The sequence below is a fragment of the Nicotiana tabacum genome, chromosome 15 (assembly GCF_000715075.1).
Source record: "Nicotiana tabacum cultivar K326 chromosome 15, ASM71507v2, whole genome shotgun sequence".
In the NCBI taxonomy this organism is placed as follows: Eukaryota; Viridiplantae; Streptophyta; class Magnoliopsida; order Solanales; family Solanaceae; genus Nicotiana; species Nicotiana tabacum.
Genome location: NC_134094.1, coordinates 128,536,344 through 128,551,157, shown reverse-complemented (window position 1 = coordinate 128,551,157; position 14,814 = coordinate 128,536,344). Strand labels below are relative to the sequence as shown.

At 39.7% G+C, this 14,814-nt stretch overlaps 1 long non-coding RNA gene across 1 annotated transcript; it reads right to left on the bottom strand.

The window, feature by feature from the left end:
- Positions 1 to 7,273: 7,273 nt before the first annotated feature.
- On the bottom strand, positions 7,274 to 14,389 carry LOC107803217 (uncharacterized). The gene is made up of 2 exons (XR_001651982.2): positions 13,970 to 14,389; positions 7,274 to 10,152 (listed from the first exon to the last, which is right to left on the bottom strand). It is a non-coding gene; the product is annotated as an uncharacterized LOC107803217 (long non-coding RNA).
- Positions 14,390 to 14,814: the final 425 nt, after the last annotated feature.

Below are 14,814 nucleotides of genomic sequence, written 5' to 3'. Positions count from 1 at the left end.
GATTATCAAGTTCGATGCAAGAAAGTTACTTCATGGCAACAGAGTCTTGATAGGAAAACTTGTAAGGGCCAAATGATTAAACGAACCATGCCCGTATAGTTTGCTTGGGCCCGGGCACAAAACATGAACACATGTATAATGACTTATCAAGAGAAATTTCTTCCTTACCGATATCTTATATCCCAGAAAGATTCTTCTATTTCGTGATCTATTATGCAAACAGGCTTAAGGGTTGACCATCACCGGAGCCTAAGGGATACATTAGTTCGAGTTCGAGCAAACACTCACTCGACCATTAAGCCTAAGGGCTACATTAAGTCGAGTTCGAGCAAACACTCACTCAACCATAAAGCCTAAGGGCTACTCTTAATTCGAGTTCAAGAAAACACTCACTCGACCATAAATCTTAAAGGCTACTCTTAATTTGAGTTCGAGCAAACACTCACTCGACCATAAAGCCTAAGGGCTACATTAACTCGAGTTCGAGCAAAGACTCACTCGATCATTAAGCCTAAGGGCTACATTAGTTCGAGTTCTAGAAAACACTCACTCGAACATTAAGCCTAAGGGATACATTAACTCGAGTTCGAGCAAACACTCACTTGACCATAACTATTAAGGGCTACATTAGTTTGAGTTCGAGCAAACACTCACTTGACCATAACTATTAAGGGCTACATTAGTTTGAGTTCGAGCAAACACTCACTCGACCATTAAGCCTAAGGGCTACATTAACTTGAGTTCGAGCAAACAGTCACTAGACCATAAAGCCTAAGGGATACTCTTAATTCGAGTTCGAGCAAACACTCACTCGACCATAAAGCCTAAGGGCTACATTAGTTCGAATTCGAGCAAACACTCACTCGACCATAAATCCTAAGGGCTACTCTTAATTCGAGTTCGAGCAAAAACTCACTCGACCATAAAGCCTAAGGGTTATTTTCATTTTGAGTTCGAGCAAACACTCACTCCACTATTAAGCCTAAGGGTTGTTTTCATTTCGAGTTCGAGCAAACGCTCACTCGACTATTAGGCCTAATGGCTACTCTTAATTCGAGTCGAGCAAACACTCACTCGACCATAAAGCCTAAGGGATGTTTTTATTTCGAGTTTGAGCAAACACTCACTCGACTATTATGCCCAAGGGCTACATTACTTCTAGTTCGGGAAAATGCTCACTCGACCATTAAGCCTAAGGGCTACATTAGTTCGAGTTCGAGATAAAGTATGTCGATAATATCGACCCTGGAAAACCCTAATGGGTACGGAATCGTTCGAACTCTCGAGAAAATCTCTTATTTATTGCTAAGGCACAACATAATTCATATGATCAAACAATAAACTTTTCAAGCCGAAAAGGGGGAGAAAGCCATTCTTTTTACTATGGCCGTATCGACCTAATTCAAGAGCCTAAAGGGCCATCTTATTTTTTAGTTCGAGAAATCATCCCCACTCAATTAAAACCTAAGGGTCACCCTACTCTGAGTTCGAGCAAGTACTCACTCGATTATAAAAACTACACTAGTCCGACTTCGATCAAATTGCCTAAAGCCTCGAACTTATGAACAAAAGTTTCATAAGGCATGAATGAAACAAAATTTTCACAAGGTAGAAAATGAAATAAAGACAAGTCGGAAAAGAAATAGATATTTATATATATGAGAATATGTACAAGGTCCGGTCAGGACCCTACACAAAAGATCAAAAAGGAAAAATCCTAAGGTTCATGATTTTCTCCGGGGGCAGCTTCTTCTCTATCGAGGTCCTCCCCGCTCTCGGATCTGCTTTTTCTCCCGACATCATCATTATCATAGGAGGAGGCCAGCACTCCAACATCGACTTCATGCTCTCTAGACTTTGTTATCTCATCGGTAATATCAAAACCTCGAGCGTGGACCTCCTCGAGGGTTTCCCTCAGAGATTGGCATTTGGCGAGTTCAGCAATCCAATTTGTTCGAGTTTGAGCGGTCTCGGCTAACTCTCTCTATTTGACTTGAGCGACTTCAGCATCGGCCTGGTAGATGGCCACGATCGCTTCTGCCTCGTCCTTTGCCTTTTCGGCTTCAGACTTGGCCTTTGCAAGTTCGAAAGCCAACCGAGCCTCGAGCTCCTCTATTTTCTTCGCTAGAATTGAGTTTTTCTCCTTCATGCCTCGAAGCTGACTTTCGGCCAATGAGAATTGGGATAAAGCAACATCTTTTTCTACAGTAAAGCGGTCCATACCTTCTTTCTACCCCCAAGGTCTCCACCTTCATCATCTCGACCTCATCGCAGAGCTGCTCAATCCTTTCGACCTTCTGTTGTAGCTGTGAGACTGAAATGTTAGCCGCCGTTCCAGAATCGAGCCCATGAGATTTTAAGATTTTCATTACCTGCTCGATCAGGTCGGTCTGATCTTGGTGAGCCTTGGCCAAATCGGCTCGGAAGTCCTTGATCTCTTCTTCTTTTTGCCCACAAAGAAGTTTAAGGGCATTTCTCTCCTCCGTGAGCCCTCGTAGGTCGGCTTCATACCGACTCAGCTCAGCTCGAGACCGAGAAAATGCTTCCCGATGAAGCGCTGAGGCCTACGCATAAAGAAGAAAAGAAGTCAGATAGGAAGAGAAAAATTAACACAAGGGTAATACCAACATGGGGAGTTAAGGCTTACCCGATTTAGAGCTTGTTGCGCTTCGTTGAAAAGGCTCGATGCCTCGCCCCGATCCTTCCTCGAGACATCGCTCAGGGGCCAGTAGCATCTTCGACCCCAGTAAAATAATCACGGAAGGGATCTTCCTTTCCATGTCCTCCTTCGATGGAGAGGGTCTTCAAGGCCCGAGCCTCTTGAATCATCTCCTTAGAAAACGAGGGGAGCAGCGGGGAGCCTTTAATTTCTATTGCCCCAAGTGGATCACTTGGGGCGTTCTCTCCATCTCGGGGGGGCTCGAGATCAGCCCCTGCAGCTGTACCCTCCATTGGCTCATTATGGTGGGAGGAATCCTCAATCCTCGATGACTCTGGGACTTCTCCCAAGTCTCTTCCCGAGACTCCCTTATCTCGAGATAGAGTCTCTGCAACCTTCACTGATTCAGTAGCCTTTGGGGCCTCGATGCTCATTTTCACTCGGGCCACCAGCCCAGAGTCGTCTTTTCCCTTTTCTTCGTCTTCATCCCTTAGACGCCGAACAGAGTCATCGGTCAGGAGGAGGATGTTCTTCATCAGCTTACGAGCCGCCTTCTTCTTAGGTTCTGGATCCTCAGAGGTTGAGATCTTTTTCCTGTTTTTGTACTTCACCGGTTTCGGTGTCGGGATCGAAGTCTCCTCCTCACCAAATAGTAGCCTCACAACAGCATCTTTGTCAAGGCCTGTATGAAAAGAAAATAAGTAAGAAATGCCTTAACAAAATCATCAAAGACGTGGGAAAGAGGCTTACCATGAGTTTTGGCCTCCCATCGGCCCTTTGATAAATCGTTCCACAAGCGCTCGGCATACGTAAAGGTCGAGGCCAAGTCCCGAACCCATCTCTTGAGGTTAGGAATTGCACCGGGCATCCAAGAAACTGCTACATCATGAAAAAGGATATCGATGAGAAATAAATAAAGGAGCAAAACAATAAATAGGATCTAACAATGGGATTATACTTACGCTTCATATTTAATTTCTCGGGAAATGGCATCTTTTCGGCCAGGATTAGGTCGGAAGTCCTCACTCGAACGAACTAGCCCATCCAGCCTCGGTCCTTATCCTCGTCTATGCTCGAAAACAATACTTTGGTAGCCCGGCGTTGGAGTTTTATTAACCCGCTTCGATAGAGGCGGAGGCTCTACAACCTGATGAGGTGGTCGAGGGTAAAAGGCATCCCCTCGACTTTGCTCACGAAGAATCGGAGCAGAATAACAATTTGCAAAAAGGAAGGATGGATTTGGCCTAGGGTTACTTGATACTGACGGTAAAAATCAACGACAACGGAGTCGAGGGGGGCCAGCGTGAAAGGGTAAGTATAAACACTTAAAAACCCTTCCACATGTGTAGTGATATCTTCTTCGGGAGTCGGGATCACCACTTCTTTGCTCTCCCAGTTGCAATCTTTTCTTACCTGCTTAAGGTATCCCTCAGTTATCGAGCATATATACCTCGATACTAGCTCGCATCGACCGGGAACCGACGAGGCTTTATCGGTCTTAAAATCAGAAGTAAGGACACACCCACCGGGAATATACTCCTCAGGTCGTGGCTCCACCGGTATTTTGTCGTCGGCCGGCCGTGATAAAGAAGCGTTTTCTTTTTGAGGAACAGTTTTTGACATTTTCTCCATTTGGATTTGAAGTTTAAAATAGAAGGAGATGATAAAATTTGGTGCTCTAAGAAGAGGTTAGCAGTGAAAATCGCAGATTTGCAGATGAAGAACTCAGAAAATGCAAAAACGAACTTAGTAGATTTGGAGATTGGAAATTTGAAAGTAAAAAATAGTGAAGAGAGGAGCTATTTATAGATTTGGCAATGACGGTTCAAAATCAGCAGTGGCCGACCATCGTCTGACGCACATTTAATGCCTTGGTAACTGAACCGACGGGACATTTATCACGTACGTCATGATCGGGCTCGATGCAGACGTTAGTGTATATCTAGTCATATCGTTGAAAAATCATATCGTTTCTCGCCACATTCTTTCCGAGAAACGAGGGGACTATCTGAATACGGTCAAATCCGAGTTTGTCATTCGTGTAATGAGTCGAGATTGGAACGTGATGAACCGAGGGTCGTCATTGTAACATCTAGATAAGAAGTAAAGCCAGGTTATCGAGCTCAAGATTCAAGGACCGATCAATATCGAGCCTCAATCAATATCGAGCCCGAATCAATATCGAGCTCGAACCAATATCGAGCTATGATATGAAGTAGTGTTATCAAGTTCAAGAGCCAGAGACCGATCACTACCGAGCCCAAGTCAATATCGAGCTCCGAATCTAAGACTGATCAATACCGAGCCCGAATCAATATCGAACTTGGGATCCAGAGATCGACCAATACCAAGACCGACCAAGAACGAGCTAAGAGACAAAAAGCCATTGTAGCCGCACTAAGGGAGCGAATCTCGGCAAAAATTAAGAAAAAACTAATTAACTAATCTATCATGGGATACCCACTATGTATTTTTTATTATATTCAAAATAGAATTTTTTCACTATATTTAGACTGAGTACAGATTGAACACCCAGAGAAGCATGCATTGATACACTCTCATATTCAGAAATTATTGAGATTTACACACATATAGTAAAGATTATTCTTTTTTGGATTTTGTATATTGGTTCATCTTGTTCATATAAATATCATTCCCCACTCATTTTCGGTTTACATTAATTCTCTTTTACAGTCAATATTCGATATATCTCTACTTATTTTTTCAATTTGCACCAAGTTATACCACGTATCCTTAGAACTACGAATAAATTCAACTTTATCCGTTTTTCGGGTAACCAATATCCATAAAGTGGCAACATCATTATTTTACTTTGCAAAAATAAGCAAATACCACTAACAGGGAACAACTTGAGAGGACAGAATCGTCCAAAAAAAAAGGAGGGGGGGGGGGGGGAGGGAGAGGGAATGGACAGAGATAACACCTTACCTAGAATGGATTGTTGAGGTTCCATATTACCTTAGACGGAGCCTTCTATTGACAAGAACAACACAGCAAAGACAGAGATGTGGACACCCCAATTTACCCTGTTCTTGGACAAGAATGGACTCATGTGTTTGGCGAAGTGACGGTTTTAGACATGCAAACTCTGCCTAAGAATTTGTGGGCACAAGCGCAACTTGCAACTTGAAACTAACAAAGATGCTTCAGCAGGACTGGAGTGGAGCACATGGAACGGATATATATCGATGTTAGTACCATCCTAAGTGCAAAATTAGACTACTCCAGTCACCAGGAAGCTACTACGATTCATAAAATAAACCAATTCCCTTTCCTGAGCCTCATCATCCACTTTTCGCAGATGTGATCACCCTTCCCAAAAAAAGAATGCTTTTTATTGCAGCCTTAAACCTTCTTTTTGGTTTTAAGCTGTGTGTTCAAAGAACAACATCATGTTGATCCCAAAGCTATTACTTTTGAAACAAGCTTTGGTCTAATCTTGCTACACTTTGGAAAATATGACAATGGAGAAGCATGAGTAGGAATTCAACCTCATGGCGATAATAATCTTTAATATTAAGCGCAACTAGGATCAGTGCTGCTTTAACATAAGTAGGACCTGAATTAAGGTGCACAACAATAGATATTTTAATCTAAGACTCAGCAAAAACATCTATTGTCCATTGTAAGGTAACCAAATACTTCAAATTACAAATGATTCCATCAGCAGGTTAGCAAAGACAATTCAAGTCAAGTTCATAGCATCACTCACTTAGCAAAAGGAAATTCCTGTTTTTATTCATATATACGGGGACAGCATTGTTACTTCCACCTTAATATGAGCATATACCACCAACAGGTGAACAAGTTCATAAAAAGATCATCAAGGTAAAAGAAATAACCCATTACATAGAATGGATGCTGAGGTCCCACATTACCCTAGAGGAGCACTTGATTGACAAGGACAACACAGAGAAGCGGACTCCCACATTTGCCCCTGTTCAAGAGCAACTAGTAATTGTTGATAAGACACTAAAAGCCCCGACTATAAAGGAATCTACTCTGTTCCCATCGACAAAAGAGAGACGAAGAATCTAAGCATCACACCACTGCATTGACAAACATCATTCTTCATTGACATCACAGTAACTTTCAACATGAACCTTTAACGGAGGCAACACACTTCCATAGAAAAGGAGTAGTTCACAAAAGACATGAATATAGAACTTATCCTAGCAGTTCCATTTTCTAATGAACTTACAGTGTTGTCAAAGGCGCGATTAAATCCTGAAGTGGGGCGTAAAACATGTTGAGGGCTTCACCTTGCTTAAAGAGCACTTTAGTATCGTCATCAAGGCTTTAAAGCATACTTCCTTGCCAATGACAGTAATCGAGAAGAGGCGACACTAAACAATTAATAGTTTAATTTATTGTATTTTTTTCAATTTCTTTGTCCATATATTTGTTATTGATATTTTATACATCAATACCACACAAGAGAGAGGTGATTTGTGTGGTGTCCAATTTTTTCGTGCACAGAATATAGAAGGACATGGTTATTTTATGTGTTCCTTATACTATTGTTGCGTAATAATAAATGTAGAAAGTAAATAACACAAGAATTTTATGTGGAAAAATACCAGACTCAAAAGGTGAAAAAACTACGACCTACTACCCAGTAGGATTTTCTCCAAACACTTCACAAAATCACTGAGCCAAAACACCGTTTACAAAACTCTTGTAAACCTAAGGATTAACTCTAACCCTTTGTGGCAACCAACCCCAAGTAGTTGCGACAATTTCAAGTTAACTTTAACTTGATTACAACACTCAGAGTACCTAGTACAAATGCTTCTAGATAAAGCAGAAAAGTTACAACTCAATAGTCCTACTATAATTGAACTAGAATAAAAGACATACAAATGGAGCTGGTTCTTCTATCTGGTTCATGTAGCTTTATGTTCGCACACTTGAATCCCACAGGAATTGCTTGCAAAATGCCTTGCTATTTTGCTCTCAACTCTTGCTTAACTTCTGCGTTTGTGCGTTGCCTGTAGAAGAGAACTTCCTGAAATATATAGAGCTAGTAGAATAGGAAATAACTAGAGTTCTAATGCTATACTCTTCCTTGGTGGAAGAGTTCTAGTTATCTTCAACTTCTAACTCCTTCCTTATCTTGGATAGAGTTCTCTTCCCTTAAGGAGTCCTGCTCCTTGTCAAATATGCAACATTTTCGTTCAGGAGACATTCAGTATAACCATTTATTCTTATCTACATGCATGCCTTGTGCTCGAATCTGTCTGTGTCCGTGTACACTGTGTATGGACCTGGTTCATGCTTGAGCTCCTTTGTCAATCATCAAAACAAACTTCACTTAAGCCAACCGTTATTCGTGCTTATATACATATATGTATTTTTTTTTCATTTGCCCCTTTCTTTAGTAAAGGTCACGCTTTATTTATGCTTAACGCCCCAATGGATCTTAGAGCTTTTGTGTTTTTTGTCTTTGATAATACTGCGTCCTAGTGCTTCATTGTAGGAGTACTACATATCTGTATTTCCAAAAAGGTTATAAAAAATATCTGTAGTTCCAAATACTCCACTCTAAGCTTCAAATTTTAGATAAGGTCTTTAGTTGTCAAATTTGAAGAGGTATTCCTGATCTCATTAGTAGGTTAGCAAAGAGAAAATATTGCTGCTGGAGAGTTCAAGCCTATGAAATATCATGTTCCTAGCACATTTATTTTACTGGCAAAAGGAAATTTCAGTTTTATAGGCACAAGGTGGTAACATTATGATTTCACTTTGTAAATATAAGCATATACCACTAACAGTTAAACAAGTTCTTAGAAAGAATCATCAAGCAAAAGAAATTTAAAAAACAAAAATGGAGATAACACCTTACCTAGAATGGATGTTGAGATTCCATGTTACCTCAGAGGAGCACTCAATTGACAAGAAGAACAAAGCAAAGACAGAGATATGTGGACACCCCCATTTATCCCTGTTCATGGACTACTCTTATGAGGCTTTTAATTGCTGACAAGATATTAAAAGTCCAGCCTATGCTGGAATATATTACAAATTACCTTAAGTGGTGTTAGAGAATAGGATACTCTGACTAAAAATCTAGAACTCTTACCCTTCTAATGATTGAAGGATTAATATTATTCAAATCATAAGCCACCAAACTCGATAAGAGTGGAAAAGGTACAGTATTGTTACAAGTGTCTACTACATCAATACCTATAAGAAACAAAAAGCTTAATAAAGATTAACGATCATAATTCTATTTCTGTTTTGGGAAATACATGTTAGTCATTTGTATATCCTTTTACTTACTTTTTAATTTTTTTGTGGACATACATCAAATCAATGGCAACCTGTATCAGGAACTATGTGTGGTTGGACGTTTATTTTTCTACACTGACAATAGCTTTAGAAGCCAGCTGTGAATAGCAGGGAATTTTTCTTGATAATTATTACCCACCAACACAGAATTCAGTTTGTGTAAATGGAAACATATAAAAAGAGAAATTCCAATTTAGACTCAAAGATGAGATTGTAAGTTTAGGCGGATAAAACACAACATGGAAACTGTGCCTAAGGTTTTTGTGGTAACCTGTAACTGAAAGATACTTCAATAGAGTGGGAGTAAAGCACACGGGAAACTTGAATGAAGCAATCCATATGAGCTTTTAATTGCTGAGTGAGACACTAAAAGCCCCGACTTTACTGCAATCTATTGTTCCAATGGAAACTTCAACATATGTCAACTATGTGTATAGTTCCATGCTTCCAAAGAACAAGCTAGGAATGGTAAACCAAGAAAAGAACACAAGCTAGTTAATAACCTCAAGTGGTATTAGACAATACGATACTTTATAGAAAGACCAAAACCAGATGCCTGTCTTTAGAATGATTCCAAGATAGTAATGAAATTATAAGCCACCAAACTTGATAAGAGTGCACAAGGTTCTATATTGTCACAAGTTTCTAAATATCCTTCTACGTCGATATTTATCAAAAGTAAATTAAATAAAGATTGATGATTTCATAGTGATAATATAAATCCTTTGAAGCTTGGAATATGACATGCTTGAGAACCATCAACAGCGCAGAGCATGTCTTCTATTTTATACATACAAAAGAAAGTGTTAGACTGAAGATTTTATCAACAATGGCAGAAAGAGAGGAAGAAAACCCTAGATAGGGTGATGAGAGAGAAAGGAGAAAACGAGTCTAGACCGACTCTCTTTATTTCCCTTCTGTATATTTTCATTAAATCTGAATATATATATTTACACCAAATAAAAGAATGGTAAGAAGAAAAATAAAATTACAACCGCGTCGGGTTTTCCTGGTCTACTGGGTTGGTCCCTTTCCTTTAGGTGATCCCATATCTGGGTTAACACCAACCCTCCCCCTCCCCCCTCAAGCTAGAGGGTGAAAACACACCAAGCTTGCCAAGAATGTTATGATGAAGTTGTCCACATAGAGCCTTAGTCATAATATCAGCTAATTGATTGGCACTGGAAACAAAATGCAAAGAAATAAGTCCAGAATTCAAGCATGCACAAACATAATGACAATCGATCTTAATGTGCTTTGTACGCTCATGGGAAACTGGATTTTTGGCAATGTGAAGAGCAGCCTGGCTATCACAATGGACTGGAACAGGAGCATAAATAGTGAGACCAAGATCCCCAAGTAGTCTGACCAGCCATGAGCTTTCAGCAGCTACTTTCCTTAGAGCCTTTTATTCAGCCCCAGCTGAAGACAAGGAGATAGTGGGATGTTTCTTACTTTTCCATGAAACTGGACTACCACCAAGTGTCACATAATATCCAGTAACAGATTTGCGAGAAATAGCACAAGAAGCCCAATCCGAATCAGAATAGGCCACAAGAGACAAGTCATAAGAGTTGGAAAGAAGCACACCCTAAGCAGGATCACCTAACAAATATCTAAGAACATGCAGCCCAGCCATCATGTGAGGAACATAAGATTTCTGAAGAAACTGACTCAAGTGCTGGACAGCAAAGAATATATCTGGTCTAGTGTGTTGTAAGAAATTGAGTTTGCCAATAACCCTTCTGTACAGACTAGGATCAGGGAGGAGATCACCCATGTCTAGGGTCAGCTTAACAGAAGTGTCCAAAGGAGTCACAACAGAGGAGAAATGTTGGCAGTTGAATTTAGCAAGAAGATTATTGGTGTATTTGTCCTGACTCATGACATAACTCTGAGAGGTTTTGGAGATTTCTAGCCCTAAGAAATAATGGACTGAACCCAAATCTTTGATTTTGAACTAAAAATCCAAAAATGACTTCAGGGAGTTCATTTCAGATAGGTCATTTCCAGCTAATAATATATCATCAACATAGACAGCTAATGCCACCAAAGAACCAGAAGAGGATTTGGTGAAAAGAGAGTAATCATTTAGACTGGAAATGTAGCCTCTTGGCAGTATAGCCTCAGACAATTTTGAAAACTACTGTCTGGAGGCTTGCTTGAGGCCATAGAGAGACTTCTTGAGTTTAAACACTAGAGGAGCTAAAGAAGAAACAGAGGAGACATCAAGACCAGGAGGAATTTTCATATAGACTTCCTCATGGAGATCACCATGAAGGAAGGCATTATTAACATCCAACTGGTATACAGTCCAATCTCTCTTGATGGCAAGAGTTAAGAGGCATTTGATTGTGGTGAGCTTGATAAAAGGGGAGAAGGTTTCAGTAAAATCAATTCCTTCATTCTGATTATCACCTCTAATAACTAACCTTGCCTTGTATCTCTCAATAGACCATATGCCCTCTGCTTAATCTTATAAACTCATTTGCAGGGAATAGCCGTCTTTTGTGGAGGAAGATGGACAATGTCCCAAGTCTGATTAGCCTCAAGAGCATGAAATTCTTTTAGCATGGCCTCTTGCCAAGCAGGATGAGTTGCAGCCTGCTGGTAGAACTGAGGTTCATGCATGTGAGTTTCACTAGGTGAGACTTTAGAGGGTGTATAATTAGAGGAGGAGATGACATAAGTACAGATATAATCCTCAAGGTAAGAAGGTTGAGTAACAGTTCTAGTGGACTTTCTTAAAGGAGGAAGAGCAGAAATAGTTGAAATGGAAGTAGGAGAGGTAGAAATAGGAGCAATGGAGACAACATGAGATGGAGATGAAGGGAGATGATATGGAAAAAGTTCAGGAGGACTAGTAGAGGGAGTATCTATAGGAGTATGAACTTGGATATCCACAAAAGTGGTTGGTAAAATATTTAAAGGAGGAGAATTAGAGGAAGAGGAATAGGGAAAGATATGTTCATGAAATATCACATCTCTATAATGAAAAACAGAAGAGTTAGATAAGTTGAGCAGTTTGTATTCTTTCTTCCCACATGGATATCCTAAGAATATACAAGCAATAGCTCTAGATTGAAACTTATCCCTTCCTACCTTAAGGGAAGTAGCAAATGGGAGACAACCAAATGATCTTAAGTGGTCATAAGGAGGTGGATGGCCATGAAGTTTTTCAAATGGGGAAAGTTTGAGAAGTGGTGGTGAAGGCATTCTGTTGATTAGGTATGTGGAAGTTAGTAGACATTCCCCCCCAGAATTTCAGTGGTAATTTGGATTGAAACAGAAGGGCTCTTGAAACTTCTAAAAGGTGTTTGTGTTTTCTCTCTACAATACAATTTTGTTGCGGAGTGTGAGGGATAGAAGTTTGATGTAAAATTCCCTGGGAAGCAAAGAAACCGATGGCTTCAAAACTACTTCCAAGTTCAAAAGCATTATCTGATCTAAAAGTGTGTATTGGGGAATTGAAGTAAACTTTTACCATATAGGTGAAAGCTTTGAGGATGGACAGAGCATTACTCTTGGAAGAAAGAAGATGAGTCCAAGTGACTCTGGTAAAATCATCCACTAAAATGAGAAAATATCTAAAGCCATTACAAGTTTTAGTATTATAAGGGCCCCAAATGTCAATGTGAACTACTTGAAAAGATGTGGTAGAATGAATAGTACTATCATGGAAAGGTAATCTTTGTTGTCTGGCCATTGGACAAATTGAGCATATAAAAGGTTATTTAGTGGGTACTTTGTTAGAAAGAAAAGAAATAGATTGCATCTTATGAAAAGGTGGTACAGAACTAGGAGAGACCTGAACTTGCTGAAATAAAGTCAGGAGATGTTGATATTGTTCCTTTGTAAACCCATGAAGTCTTGGAGGCTTACTAATCCCAGAAGATGATTGAGGATAGGAAATATCACCTTGGACACAGGAATCAGACTTTTTATTCTTGGTAAATTTGAAATCAGTAGGAAAATCATGAAGTCTGTAACATTTTTCCACTGTATGTCCAAGTGTCTTACAGTACTTATATGATACTGTGGACACATTCTTCTTAGGTTCAAAGTTCACCTTCTGAGTGAAACTTTTATTGTTAATTTGAGTGACATAGAAAGAAGCAGAATCCCCAGAGAAATTGGAGACATTGGAAAGAGACTACTTTTGACTCTCATCCTGTTGTAGGAGGAAGTAAGCTTTTCTTATAGGAGGAAGGGGGTTCATCATCATGATGGCACTCTTAACATTAGAGTAGGACTCTTTCAACCCATTCAAGAACTGGAATAATTGATGGTCCTCTATAAACTTTGGAAGTGCTCCACAAGAGCATTCTGGACAAATATAAGAAGAGTTCAATTCATCCCATAAGCTTCTAAGTTTAGTGAAGTAGGTAGCAATATCTGATGATCCCTGAGTGGTTGTACTAATTTTCCTTTGGATTTGAAGGTACTTTGACCCATTTGACTTACCAAACCTCTCATTTATGTCTTTCCAGACTTCCCTTGCAGTCTTAAGACACATAACACTGGTGGCAATTTCTCTGGACACATAATTAGTTATCCAGGCTTTCACCATGTCATTGCACCTTTCCCAATATGAATAGTAAGGGGGATTCGGTGGTGGTTGAGGAACCCTACCATCTAAGAGTCCTAACTTGTCCTTAGCAGACAAGGAGGTAAGCATATTGCTTCTCTATAGCAGACAAGGAGGTAAGCATATTGCTTCTCCATAGAACAAAACCACAGCCATTAAAAGGCACTGATACCAGCTGACTATCAGGACTGTCAGAAGGATGCACGTACAAGGGATGGGAAGGACCTATCGTGAAAGGAGAGGTCGTATTACTAGGTGATCCTACGTTTTCCATCGTATTACCCGCACAATGAAGTTCAATCTTCAGTAAGTCGAGAGAAAGCGATTAACAAATGAAATACCACAATTTCTATACAAGTACAGTACATGCAACACCAGATCTATATGATTTTGGACAGGAAGAATATTACCAGCCTTCTTCTCAAACTCGAAGAAGAAAAGTCTTTTCTGAATGTGAAATCCTAGAAGGTCGAATCCTCATAAATTTGTGATGAAAAGCTCGGAAAACCAAACTCCTAGTCGGGTGAGAAAGTTGAAGAAAGCCCCAAATTTGATGGTCAAAATCGTCGAATAACAGTTGTCTTCGATCAACTAGAGACATAGGCGAAAATATCCAAAGCTTTGGGCGAGTGTAACATCGGACTGAAGCTCATGACGAGAGGAATCATATTTCCTGCTTTGATACCATGTTAGACTGAAGATTTTATCAACAATGACAGAAAGAGAGGAAGAAAACCCTAGATAGGGTGATGAGAGAGAAAGGAGAAAACGAGTCTAGACCGACTCTCTTTATTTCCCTTCTGTATATTTTCATTAAATCTGGATATATATATATATTTTACACCAAATAAAAGAATGGTAAGAAAAAAAAATAAAATTACAACTGGGCCAGATTTTCCTGATCTACTGGGCTGGCCCCTTTCCTTTACATGAGCCCATATCTGGGCTTTCGCTGAGCCCATATCTGGAAAGAGATGACAAAAAATTATCATACCACCGCATTGACAAACATCAATCTTTATTGATACCTTTATTTAATGAAGGCAACATGCTTGCATAGACAAGGAGAAGTCCACAAAAGACTTGAATTTAGAAAGTAACAGTTCATCTTCTAATCAACATATTAGTGTTTCCACTATACTATACATTTGTAGTTCCAAAATCTCTGTTTACTTAAACAGTTCTTCCAGCTATGCATATTTATAATAAACTAATACAAGCAACACAAACTATTAATAGATTCAACTTTATGGGT